This window comes from Erpetoichthys calabaricus, chromosome 12 (assembly GCF_900747795.2).
Source record: "Erpetoichthys calabaricus chromosome 12, fErpCal1.3, whole genome shotgun sequence".
NCBI lineage: Eukaryota > Metazoa > Chordata > Cladistia > Polypteriformes > Polypteridae > Erpetoichthys > Erpetoichthys calabaricus.
In genome coordinates this window covers 79,211,377-79,225,267 of record NC_041405.2, presented here as the reverse complement: position 1 = coordinate 79,225,267, position 13,891 = coordinate 79,211,377, and positions in this window count along the sequence as shown.

Sequence of the window (13,891 nt, the reverse complement as noted above, 5' to 3'; positions counted from 1 at the left end):
TCAGGCCCTGCAAACTTTTCTGGAACAGATCTCCAGCAACAGACATGTGAAATTCCATCTGATCTGTGGTCAGCAGCCTCGGATCAAATTTTGCACAGACATGTCTCATTTTCAAATCTTCAGTCAGAATCGCATGAATTGATACTAACTTCATGCTTCAACTCTTGTTCTTCTTCTATCAGCTGCTCCTGTTAGGGATTGCCACAGTGGATCATCTTCTTCCATATCTTTCTGTCCTCTGCATCTTGTTCTGTTACACCCATCATCTGCATGTACTCTCTCACCACATCCATAAACCTTCTCTTAGGCCTTCCTCTTTTTCTATTGCCTGGCAGCTCTATCCTTAGCATCTTTCTCCCTATATACCCAGCATTTCTCCTCTGCACATGTCCAAACCAATGCCTCTCTGACTTTGTCTTCCAAACGTCCAACTTGAACTGACCCTCTAATGTACTCATTTCTAATCCTATCCATCCTCGTCACACCCAGTGTAAATCTTAGCATCTTTAACTCTGCTACCTCCAGCTCTGTCTCCTGCTTTTTGGTCAGTGCCACCATCTCCAACCCATATAACATAGCTGGTCTCACTACCATCCTGTAGACCTTCCCTTTCACTCTTGCTGATACCTGTCTGTCACAAATTACTCCTGACACTCTTCTCCACCCATTCCACCCTGCCTGCACTCTCTTTTTCACCTCTCTTCCACAATTCCCATTACTCTGTACTGTTGATGTATTTAAACTCATCCACCTTCGCCAACTCTACTCCCTGCACACTCACCATTCCACTGACCTCCCTCTCATTTACACACATGTATTCTGTCTTGTTCCTACTGACCTTCATTCCTCTCCTCTCTAGAGCATATCTCCACCTCTCCAGGGTCTCCTCAACCTGCTCCCTATTATCACTACAGATAACAATGTCAGGGGCGGCACGGTGGCTCAGTGGGTAGCGCTGCTGCCTCTCAGTTAGGAGACCCGGGTTCGCTTCCCGGGTTCTCCCTGCGTGGAGTTTGCGTGTTCTCCTTGTGTCTGTGTGGGTTTCCTCAGGGTACTCCAGTTTCCTCCCACAGTCCAATGACATGCAGGTTAGGTGCATTGGCGATCCTAAATTGTCCCTAGTGTGTGCTTGGTGTGTGGGTGTGTGTGTGTGCCCTATGGTGGGCTGGACCCTGCCTGGGGTTTGTTTCCTGCCTTGCGCCCTGTGTTGGCTGGGATTGGCTCCAGCAGACCCCTGTGACCCTGTGTTAGGATATAGTGGGTTGGATAATAGATGGATGGATGGATAACAATTTCATCAGCAAACATCATAGTCCACGGAGACTCCTGTCTAATCTCATCTGTCAACCTGTCCATCACCATTGCAAATAAGAAAAGGCTCAGAGTCGATCTCTGATGTAATTCCACCTCCACCTTGAATGCATCCGTCACTCCTACCACAGACCTCACCACAGTCACACTTCCCTCATACATATCCTATACAAATATTACATACTTCTCTGCCACTCCCGTCTTCCACATACAATACCACAATTCCTCTCGAGGCACCTTGTCATATGCTTTCTCCAGGTCCACAAAGACGCAATGCAACTCCTTCTGGCCTTCTCTATACTTCTCGATCAACGTCCTCAGAGCAAACATTGCATCTGTGGTGCTCTTTCTTGGCAAGAAACCATACTGCTGCTCACTAATCATCACCTCACTTCTTAACCTAGCTTCCACTACTCTTTCCCATAACTTCATGCTGTGGCTCATCAATTTTATTCCCCTGTAGTTATTGCAGTCCTGCACATCCCCCTTATTCTTAAATATCGGCATCAGTACACTTCTTCTCCACTCCTCAGGCATCCTCTCATTTTCCAAGATTCCATTAAACAATCTGGTGAAAAACTCCATTGCCATCTCTCCTAAACACCTCCCTGCTTCCATAGGTATGTCATCTGGACCAACGGCCTTTCCATTTTTCATCCTCTTCATAGCTATTGTTACTTCCTCCTTGCTAATCCGTTGCACTTCCTGATTCACTGTCTCCACATCATCCAACATCTTCTCTCTCTCGTTCTCTTCATTCATTAGCCTCTCAAAGTACTCTTTTCATCTGCTCAACACACTCTCCTCGCTTGTGAGTACGTTTCCATCTTTATCCTTTATCACCCTAACCTGCTGCACATCTTTCCCAGCTCGTTCCCTCTGTCTAGCCAATCGGTACAGGTCCTTTTCTCCCTCCTTAGTGTCCAATCTCTCATACAACTCACCATACGCCTTTTCTTTAGCCTTCGCCACCTCTCTCTACACCTTGCACCTTATCTTCTTGTACTCTTGTCTACTTTCTGCATCTCTCTGACTATCCCACTTCTTCTTTGCCATCCTCTTCCTCTGTATACTCTCCTGTATTTCCTCATTCCACCACCAGGTTTCCTTTTCCTCCTTCCTCTTTCCAGATGTCACGCCAAGCACCCTTCTTGCTGTCACCCTTACTACATCTGCTGTAGTTTCCCAGCTGTCTGGTAACTCTTCACTGCCAACCAGTGCCTGTCTCACCTCCTCCCTAAACTCAACGTTGCAGTCTTCGTTTTTCAACTTCCACCATTTGATCCTTGGCTCTGTCCTCACTTTCTTACTCTTCTTGGTCTCCAACTTCATCCTACAGACCACCATCCTATGCTGTTTAACTACACTTTCCCCTGCCACCACTTTGCAGTCTTCAATCTCCTTCAGATCAACTCTTCTGCATAGGATGTAATCTACCTGTGTTCATCTTACTCCACTCTTGTACGTAACCCTATGTTCCTCCCTCTTCTTAAAATACGTATTCACCACAGACATGTACATCCTTATGGCAAAATCCACTATCCTCTGACCTTCTTCATTCCTATTCTTGACACCATACCTACCCATCACCTCCTCGTCTCCACTGTTCCCTTCACCACCATGCCCATTGAAATCTGCTCCAATCACCACTTTCTGTTCCTTGGGTACACTGTTCATCACTTCATCCAACTCACTCCAAAAATCTTCTTTCTCACCCATTTCACACCCAACTTGCGGTGCATATGCACTAACAACATTCATCATCACACCTCTAATTTACAGCTTCATAATCATTACTCTGCCTGACACTCTTTTCACCTCCAAAACACTCTTGACATACTGTTTCTTCAGAATAACTCCACCCCATTTCTCCTCCCATCCACACCAGGACAGAACAATTTGAATCCACCTTCAATCGACCTGGCCTTACTCCCCTTCCATTTAGTCTCTTGCACGCACAATATATCACCCTTCCTTCTCTCCATCATATCGGCTAACTCTCTCCCCTTACCCGTCATACTGCCAACATTCAAAGTTCCTACCCTCAGTTCCACTCTGTTTACTTTCCTTCTTTCCTCCTGCCTCCGGACACTTCTCCCCCCTCTTCTTCTCCTTCTTCTTCGGCCAACAGTAGCCCAATTTTCACCAGCACCCTGTTGGCTAACAGTACTGGTGGTGGTCGTCGTTAACCCAGGGCTCGACCGATCCAGTATGGAAATTTGTATTGTTGTCCGCATAATGATTTGGCAAAATTTTACACCGGATGCCCTTCCTGACGTAACCCTCCCCATTTATCCGGGCTTGGGACCGACACGAAGAAGCACAGAGAAACACTCTGTGATAGTTATTTTTCGATCAGCTCGAACCAGTCGTCACACTTTTTCAATTATTTCTTCATTTCTGGATGGTGAAGGCCTCCCGCTATGCAGTTCATCCTCCAATGTCTCTTGCCCATTCTTAGACAAGGGAAAACTAGTTGTAAACTCTGCTTTCCTTTAGTGCATCAGCACCGTAAACTTGATGCAGTGCCGCTAGCGTATCTGAAGCTGATTTCCCCAATGTGCACATGAACTTGATGTTATCATGTTATTCGAACTGTGACACTGCGCCAAATGACTATGCACAAGTCTAACTAAAACAGTAATTGAAACAATACTACACGTCGAAACCAATCCAATGCTGTAACTGGTCTACAGATGTGCTGCACTCCCCTCCACAGCAATATGTGCTTAATCTGATCTCTCACTCTCTCGCTATATCACAATTCTGGGAACCTTTTGACTGCCCGTCGTATTGTGTAGAACTGGATGTTACTATCTCTTAATCAAATTCATGGAGCATACTGCCTAGACTCTATGAGATGGTTAAGTAAGTGGACCTTCTCCTACTTTGCTGAGGGTTCAATAGTGAATCCCAGAATTCTGTGCTCACCTACTAGATGCCATAAATTTACTTAAAGGCCCAGGTGAAGTCCTTACACTTCATCTAGAGTCAATGACTACCCTTCTCAACAGTTCTGAAGAAGTCTTTGACAGCTTTTCAGTGGGTCTTGCATCGCATCCTCATTTCCTAGAGTAGCCTTCATGCTGATATGGTTATGATCTCTCTCTGCAGCCTACTTTGCAGTCAGACCTTTGCTTTCCATCCTCATTGTTTCAAACTGACCACATGTTCAATGTACCTCAGCTTCTTGTGCGCCTAAGCCTCCTCCACTGAACAGGACAAACAGAATAAATAATATTAGGTCTAGTTTATAAAACAACTACGTAATAACATATACAGCCTCTGAGGAATATACTGTGGCTCCAGTATAAGAGTGAGCAGAGAATCCACCTCTGTCAATCTTTTTGTAAGTCATATTCTCCTACCCCCTGCCATCTTGCAGTAGGTACATTATGAAGTTAATGGAAATAAAATTGACAAACTAAGTGAAACAGTCATCTTCTGTGATCTTCTAGTCTTAAGCATTTTAAGTAATAAGGTACTTTTTAACCTTTTTCTTTAGATTTTTGCCTTTTAGGCTTTTGTTTAGTGTTTTCATTTTTGCGTGTGTTATGACTCCCGGTCTGTATTTTTGGTTTATTGATATTTTGTAATCCTACCTCACTCCTGCTGCTTGAGTAACAACTCAAATGAAGGCTGTTTCTTTATTATGGCCTAGGTAAATCCAGACTAGCACTTTTTACATAGGTTGTATGTACAGGTGTAGGACAAAGTGGGCATTGCCCATTTTGCTGGGCTTTTAGAGGCACATAGCAGATTTAACAGATTTAACCTACAACCACATTCCTAATAGAACACTAAAGTGAATGGCCAAAGAGCACTTATACCAACACTTTGTGGTCAACTCTGTACTTGACCTGAGAACAAAGGTGTAAATCAGAGTTGAGCTAACACTTCTGCAGAGACTCTTTCAGAAAAAAAGGCACCCACATGGACATTCAATATAGGCTTGTAACCAAAAACTGAACTCTGGCAGCATGTAATTGACAAAATAAGTCACCTAAAAGCAGGCACTGGATCTGTAACTGGAAGTGACTTTGATCAAATCACTACAGGTCACACCTTCCATCAAAACTATCTGCATTCATCTGCTCTCTTTCTTTGGGGACAAAGCTAATATTCAGTTCTCCTTGGAGGCAGCTGAAAGCTGATGATCAATTCTCTTTGGAGAAGTTGAAAGCTGATGATCAATTCTCTTTGGAGAAGCTGAAAGCTGACAGCCCGTTCTCTTTGGGAAGCTGAAAGTTGATGAGCTACTCTGTTTGGGGTGAGAGACAACCCATTCTCTGCAGAGTAAAACACTCACAGACTTTCTTTGGCCTGGAAGCTACATTCCATAGAGCCTTGGAGCTTGATGCCCTAAACTAGCTCAAATATCCTCTCTGCCAAACTAAGCTCTGTGCCAGTGTCTGAGCCTAGTCTGAGATGACTGAGAAGCAGCCATTACTTCAAGAACGGAACTTCAGTGGCTACATTCTTGTCCTAGAAAGAGCAACAATTTTCCCTGTAAAGATACAGAGGACACAGCAAAGGAATTCTGTTTCTTAAAACAAGTGTATATCAGTTACCGGGATGTAACTTTAATGGCCAGAAACCCCTCCAACAGCAAAAAGCAAGGAGCCTTACCAGATTAGTTAATGAATTACTGACATTGTCAAAGGTAATACAATATTAGTTGTCAATTGAACAATTGAACAATATATTTGTCTTCTTACATCATACACATTTCCTAGAACAGGTTAGATTTATTTTTGATTCCAAATTATCCCCTGTGTGAATGTAAGTATGCTCTTGGATGAACTGACACCCTTTTCAGGGAATTTTTCCTGAACTGCACCTAGTACTGGCAGATAGATTCTAGCTTTCTGTTCAACCCTGAAATGAAATAAGCACATTTGAGAAAGTTTTTTATTTGATCTAATTTGAAATTGATCTATAATGGTTAAGAACACTTGGTGCAAAATTAATTTTCTTTAATTAAAGTGTCTTTTAAAAAACAATTGCCAACTGGTGAACATTGATCCATCCATTTTTTAAACCCACTATTTCCAATTGTAAAGCTTCATGGTTTCTATCATAGCATCAGGCATGTGCCAGGCTTGTCCACGGACACATCAATAATCACCTATGTTAGGTCAAGTGAGAGTACTCAGGAACTTATAATGTGTATCTTTGAGATATGGCAGAAACCTTTTTTTGTTGAGAAAAAGCACACATTTATTGGGAGAATTTCTAAACTCCATGCTGATAATGATTAGGCCAAATGCTAAAGGGGTCCATGGAACAGTGAAGAAACAGTGCTAATGACTGTGCTGCCTTTCTGCAACAAAATAAATTCTAATAATTTTAAGATATGTGAGTCAGAAATGTGTAGAGGAGGATGAAGCTCACCTGGAATGAAGGCAGCGAAAAAAGGAGACAGAAACAGTAGAAAAAAAATTCACAGTGGATTCAGAAAGTGTTCAGACCCCTTCACTTTTTGCACTTCATTGTGTTGTAGATTAAAATGTAAATGGAAAAATTACATGTTTGCCCATCAATGTACACTCAATAACTCCAAAATGTCAAAGTGAAAACATGTTTTCAGAATAGTCTACAACTGTATTAAAAATCAGAAAGTGAAATCTCTCATTCAATCCACTGCTTTGTTGAAGCCTGTTTGGCAGCAGCTACAGTGTTGAGTCTTCTTGGTAATCCTCTACAAGCTGTGCACACCTGAATTTAGACAGTTTATCCCTTCTTTCTTAGTAGATCATCCCAAGCTCTGTTGGACTGGCTATGAAGCAAGTGTAAACTGCCATCTTCAGGTCTCTACACAGATTTTCTATGGGGTTTTAATTCTGGGCTTTGGCTGGACCACACATAATCAGACAATTGTCCCAAAGGCACTCTAGCATATTCTTGGCTATATACTTTAGATCATTGTCTCGCATAAAGGTTCACCGTCGCCCCATTCTGTGGTCACTTGCACTCTTCTTTCCTTCAAGGACTTCTCTTTATTTTGTTACATTCATTGTTTACCCAATTCTGACTAGTCTCAATGTCTCCTCTGATAAGCATCCCCATAGCATGATGCTGCCACCAAGCTTCACCATGTGGATGTTAGGCAGATAATGAGCAGTGATTGGTCTTCACCAGTCATGGTGCTTGGAGTTCTGTCGAAAGAGTTCAATTTTGTCTCATCACACCAGAAAATGTTTTTGCTCATACTCTCATGCCCTTTATTCAAGAGTGACTTCCATATAGCCACTCTACCATGAACTCCTAATTAATGACCGCTGCTAAAATGGTTGTCTTTTTGACTGGTTCTCCAATCTCAGGAAAAGACTGCTATGTTAGAAGTTATGTTACCACTGGTTCTTGGTCTCCTACCTGACAAAGGCCTTTCTTGACGGTTACTCAGTTTGGCCAACTCTAGGAAGAGTCCCGATGGTTTCACAATTATAAAGGTCTTTGTGCTTCTGGGAGCATGCAAAACTTTACAAATGGTCTTATACTCTTGCCCTGATCTATGCCTTACCACAATTTTGTTGCAGAGGTCTATTTGACTTCGTGACTCGGTTTTTGTCCTTACATGAAGTGTGAATTATGGGACTTACATTTCATATACAGTATCTCAGAATGCACAGTTAATTTAAATTGTCTCAATATGTAATCAAGATATTATAAAATGCACTTGAAACACTGTTTCTTCACATTTGGATATCAATTCCTGATATTGCAACATTGCTTTCTTCTCAGTTTGAAATATCATATACTATATTTCAAGGTATTTTGGGTTTTATTTCATGATATCTGGTATACATATAAAGATATTGCTAATAAGACAAAAAACTTATTTCAAGATATTTGAGATACTACAAAATAGTTCAAGATATCTCAAAATAATTCCCCAGTCATGAATTTTGAAATATCTTAAAATTGGCAGAAAGTCACATTGAAAGAACAGGAAATTTTAGAGAATGACTAAATGTTAAATAAACTTAATAAAAGTAAGGTGCTATATAAAAACTGTATATTTGGAATATTTGATATTTCAACACATGACTAATGAAATGTATTAGTCAAATCAATGAAACAGTCAACTTTAAACTATTATGTCTTGAAAAATTATAGTTCCGTTTGACAACTCTGAGTATAATATATACAACAATGTATTACCCTGCAGATGTTTTTGAATTAAGTTAGACAAGTGTAAAGTAACATTTGCAATGAAATTTTGAAATAATACCCACACATCACTAGTTGACTGCGGTGGGCTGGCGCCCTGCCCGGGGTTTGTTTCCTGCCTTGTGCCCTTTGTTGGCTGGAATTGGCTCCAGCAGACCCCCGTGACCCTGTGTTAGGATATAGCGGGTTGGATAATGGATGGATGGACAGCACTAGTTGATGAATAAACTTATAAATATCATTACAGCTAACATAGCTACCTGTTGGTCACCTAGCCCATTCACTTCAAAATTCAGCAGGCAACATCTTCTTTGGTGAGACTTACAGTAAGTACTCTGTAATGCTAGAATCTTCCCCTAATTTTGAATGGCCTTTTTGAAACATATCTTTCGGAAGACTTTAGACGCTTTGTTTGATTTCACTATTCTAAAGCACTAATCATCTTTCCTCAACACAGAAATCCTTGTTTCAATAATCCAATAATGCAAGAACAGGCAAATGAAACTTGCTGAAAAAATTCAGCTAACAAGTACATTTTGTTCCTATTGTATATTGATCTGGGGAAAAGAAAAAGAAGGACTTTTCTCTGAATTTGAAGCTATTGTCATTAGTACTGAGTTTTTACATTCTGTTCTGAGAAGAAAAAATCCCTTTTTCTTCATTTTTAGAACACAAAGCTGGCAGATGGTAGAGCAGAGAATGTTATAGAAAGGCTGGAGCTGCATAGTGATAAGTAATAAAAGTTTAGCTCTAGGTCTTTATGTTTGTTCATTTACCTGGGCATTTAACGTCCATTGAACAGATGTCCTTTCCTTTTAATACATCATATGGTAGAGCAGCATGCGTACTTCTGTGTTTGAGTGAAATGACAAGTGTGGGTGTGGTACAAGTGAGAATGATGAATCTGATGAAAAAGTGATTTTTTTTTACTGAGCTGGGCACAAATGGCATTGCCTCTCCCAGTGTTTATTTATTGGGCTGTCTGGCTTCTACAAGGATTGAAATTTTTACTGTGAAGATCACCCTAACCTACAATCCCACTTCTATCTGTTCCCTAGAAATTGTCTCTAATATAGGACTCAGCTGTGCCTGCCTGAGCTCTCAAACCACTACACGGGCATATCATTCAGTGAGAATTGCACACTTGCCCACACACCTTTACAAGTACATTTTTACAGTAAATTATTGTATATCTGAACCACTTGTTCTCATTCTGTACTTCTCTTAAATAGATTCTGGTCTGAGTTAATGAAAGGGAAGGCACTGAATTTTCATCTTAACAATTTCCTCCTCCCAGGATAAAGAAAAAAGGTTAAAGAAGAGAATGTAGCTTTAATTAAGATTTCTCTTTCATAAGAACCCTCCACCATGTGGTCTTGTGTGTGGTGGGGTCAATGTATCCATCCTCACAATACATACATCTATTATTATTACAGTTTTTTCTTTTAAATATATTGAAATATGTTTGTCAAAAGCAATAAGAGCATGAAATATGTTGCCACATAACATTGTAAGCTTCAGATCATGCTGCAGTTTTGGAATCAGCCATTATGAATGAGTACATTGCAGATTAGTCTAGATTTTAATAGATGTGTGTACTAGGCTAACTGGTGATTATTACATAACATGTGAGTGAGTGTGTGCATGTATTATGAGTGTGAACCACAGTGAACTGGAATCTTTTCCAGGGCTGGCATCTACCATGTGTCCAGTGTTACCATAATTGGCTTTAGTGTCCTATGATCCTGAATTAGATAAGGAGGACACTGTAAATGTGTAAATAAATAATCCTTACCCAAATCAGGGAACACTCACCCAGGTCTGCCACATACAATCAGGCACTGTGTTAAAAAAAGAAGTGTCCAGTGCAAAAAGAAATGCCACTTCAGCTGTAATAAGGTGTTATAGTTTAAATCTTAAAATCCAAATCCAGCTTGTTCTTTTGTAATACTGATGAGCAAAGGCACAATGACTGCATCACTACCAGCTGCAGATTATTTTTGCAACAATGCACAAAAATCACTCCAATCCTCAACTAGCTATGCATTTTCCCCAAATGGGAGAGGCAGTGTTTCCAGACTGGATAAGAACAGTTTTATCCACTTTTAGCCTCCATTTTCTTTTCTGAGAAACAATTCTAAAAATGAGTTGAAGCAGTTTTACAGTACGATCATTCCTCATTTTTCTCTTGCAGGGAACATACTTTCTATTACACATTTTGGGTAATATGTCTAGCCTAGCAATACTGTGCATTTACACACCCCAAAGCATTAATCCTTTATCTACAGGAATGAAATGCATGATGAACTGAGCTCTCTGCGCTAAGATGACTTATAGGGTGTCTTGTTGGATTTATTCTGTCTGTAACATTAGATTTACTGTGACCAAATTCAGATGAAGCATAGTTTTTCAGTAAGAAAGGAATTTTAATAAGAGAAGGTTAGTAAGTTAGCAAGAGAAATTTATGTCCAGTCTAAAGATGGAGAAATTAAGAAATGAGTTTCAAGTAATGCTTTTGCTCAAGAATTATGTTAGTTTTTCTTTATAATAGTCACTAGCTAGCTAAGATTGCTCAGCCTTGTTGTTGTCACACATGTGTGATTAGAAAACATTTTACGGGCTCAATAAGTGAGTCTGCCCACCGGACCAGGGGTTGGCGCTGTCCTCTAACTCTTTCTCCTCTGTCTCTGCAGAACAACAGATGAACCCTCAGCCTAATCATCACTTCAAGTCCCCAGATAGCATCACTTCCGGGTCCAGTCCACCAGATCTCACCTCCTTCTGATGTCACTTCTGGTTCCAGAATGTCCCGGACTTATGACGTCATTTCCTTCGGCTGACCATATATACCGCCTTCTCTTTGTTATACTCAGTTCTGTTCTGGACTCCAGTCTGTAAAGACGTATTTGATTCATCTGACACCTACAGTATACAGGGGGATCCCCCAAACCTTTGAGGTTGTCTCTGTGTTTGATTTACACTGTGTTATTTACAAATTGTTTTTTGCTGAGCCCCATCCAGAATTTTGACCTTCATCTGTTTATTGAACTTGGTTTTGTATTTATTAATTTAAATTTTACAGTACGTGTTTATCTCTGCCTGTTTTAGTCGAATTGACATTAGTGTTAGAGCAGTACTAAAATTTTGACTTTGGAATTGATACCAGCTTTTGGACCTCAGTACCAGTACCAAAATGGTTCAAAGGCAAAAAGAAGATATACCAAAATCCTCTATTTTACTCCAGCGTCCCTAGTGTGCTACATAATTGCTCACCTCCCTCTTGATAGCCATGGAGGGTCCCCAGTGATGTCCCAATTGAAGCAAACAATAGTTCACCTTAAATTTCTGATTGTGTCAAAATGTGTAGTTTTGTTGCGTGAAGCTTACAAAAGGGGTGTTTTTCCACAGCTGCAATAGTGAGTGTCAAGGGAAGGTGGGAGGGGGGATTAAGAGGAAAGCGGACCTTTACTTCCGGTACCAAAAACCCTGAAATTCTAGTACTATAGCATTTTAAAATTTGTTTTTTTTTTGTACTTTTCCAGTACCAGTATACTGTGCAGCACTAACCTATAGTCTATGTATAACCACACCTTTGGAATACAGAACAAATATAATTTATTTTATTCCTCATTATGTCTGTTCCAATGTCGATGCATTGACACAATGAAAAATATACAGATTTGTTCCTTAAAGTATTTTGAACTTCTTTATGACAGTTTGGTAATGGCAATCTCTCTTGATGAGGACAAGAAAAAGCTAAAGAATGGCAGTCATTGCTTCTAAAATCTTTGGTTGTCACCTCCCTACTGTGGATTCATATCACCCTACTGAAATATAACAGCATCAGACAACCCGTCCCATTTTCACTGTCTTTCCTACTTGAAAATGTAATGTGACATCTTCCACAGTCAATTTCCTCAAGTGTGTGAGGCCACTTTAACCCTTTAACCGCCAACTCCCTAAATATTCCCCAAGCCAGGCGAAATCTGAACAATTTTTGTTTTTTTACTTTTTTACATTTGTTTTACATTTTTTACATTTATTCAAGCAGTATTGACCACTAAATGTTGTGCAAGTTGCCAGTGTATACACGAAATCTATAAATGTAACCTGAATTCTCAGCTAAGCAAAACATCTTGATACCAAACCGTGCCCTTTTCAATGGTAGATACTGTCGAAACTGTAAGCGGCCCTTCCACGACAATAAACTTTCATCAACTGCAACTGACGGTCCTGGCATGTAGGGCAACTGAAATGCTTCAAATAAATGATCAATCAAAGGACGTAGCTTGAACAAGTGGTCGCGGTTTGGATCTTTCTTATCTGGCTCGTTTCTGTTGTCATTCAAATGAAAGAATTTCAGCAGCAAAGAGAATCGGTTACGTGTCATGACAGCTGCAAAAATAGGTGTTGCATACATAGGATCTGTAGACCAGTACATCTCAATATCTGGTTTTCTGATTATTCCCATCAACATCAAAATCCCAATGAATTTTTTCATTTCGTTTTCATCAGTGTCAAACCAAGCACGAACACGGGAATGTGGAGGTAAATTGGGATTTTTCTCAATAAACTGTGCTGCATACAGATTTGTCTGATGAACAAAATGTCTAATCAAATCAGGTGACACAAACAGCTCATAAAACTGCTCAGCAGTGTAATTGTTTACATCAACAATAAAGCCACACGTTGCCTCAAACGAATGCAGAAAAGGTAGTTCACCACGGGCAGCAGCCCAGCTGAGATGCTGGGGATACACCCACTCAGCGCCGTCATCCGATGCGTCTTCATTCACAATATCATGCAGCGCACGTTGCTGCTCATCACTGTCACTAAAATCTTCTTCAGAACTGCTACAATCATGATCAGAACTGTCCAAAATCGCCTGCAAAGCCTCACTTGAAGTCAGTTTACGTTTCGCCATATTCACAGCTGTTACATGCGAATCACGTCACATGACCGGCCAAAACAACCACAGACTTGTCGAAATACAACGTAGTAATAATACCCACGCCAAACCGTCAGTTATACTACTTGCCAGGCATTCATATAACCACAGGCAAATGTGCCGGATAATTCCGGCAGTATGGCGTTAGCAATAAAACAGCGGTGCCGGATATATCCGGCAGAGGGCGGTGAAGGGGTTAAACAGTTAGCAGTTTAGTTTTTTTTACCTTCTTCTGGCTAAATGCGTACCATGGCTGGTTCAGACTGCAAAGTTGAGTGTGGCATAGAGTTCAGTATGTAAGCATCATTAAGTACACTTTATCATTTAAAATGATCTTATTTCTTTTTAAATATTTATTTGTCAACATACTATACACTCTAAAAAAGTGTGGGGATATTGTCCATGAATTATCTCATAAACAGCATATCCATACTTAAATGTTATATTGTTATGATGCTC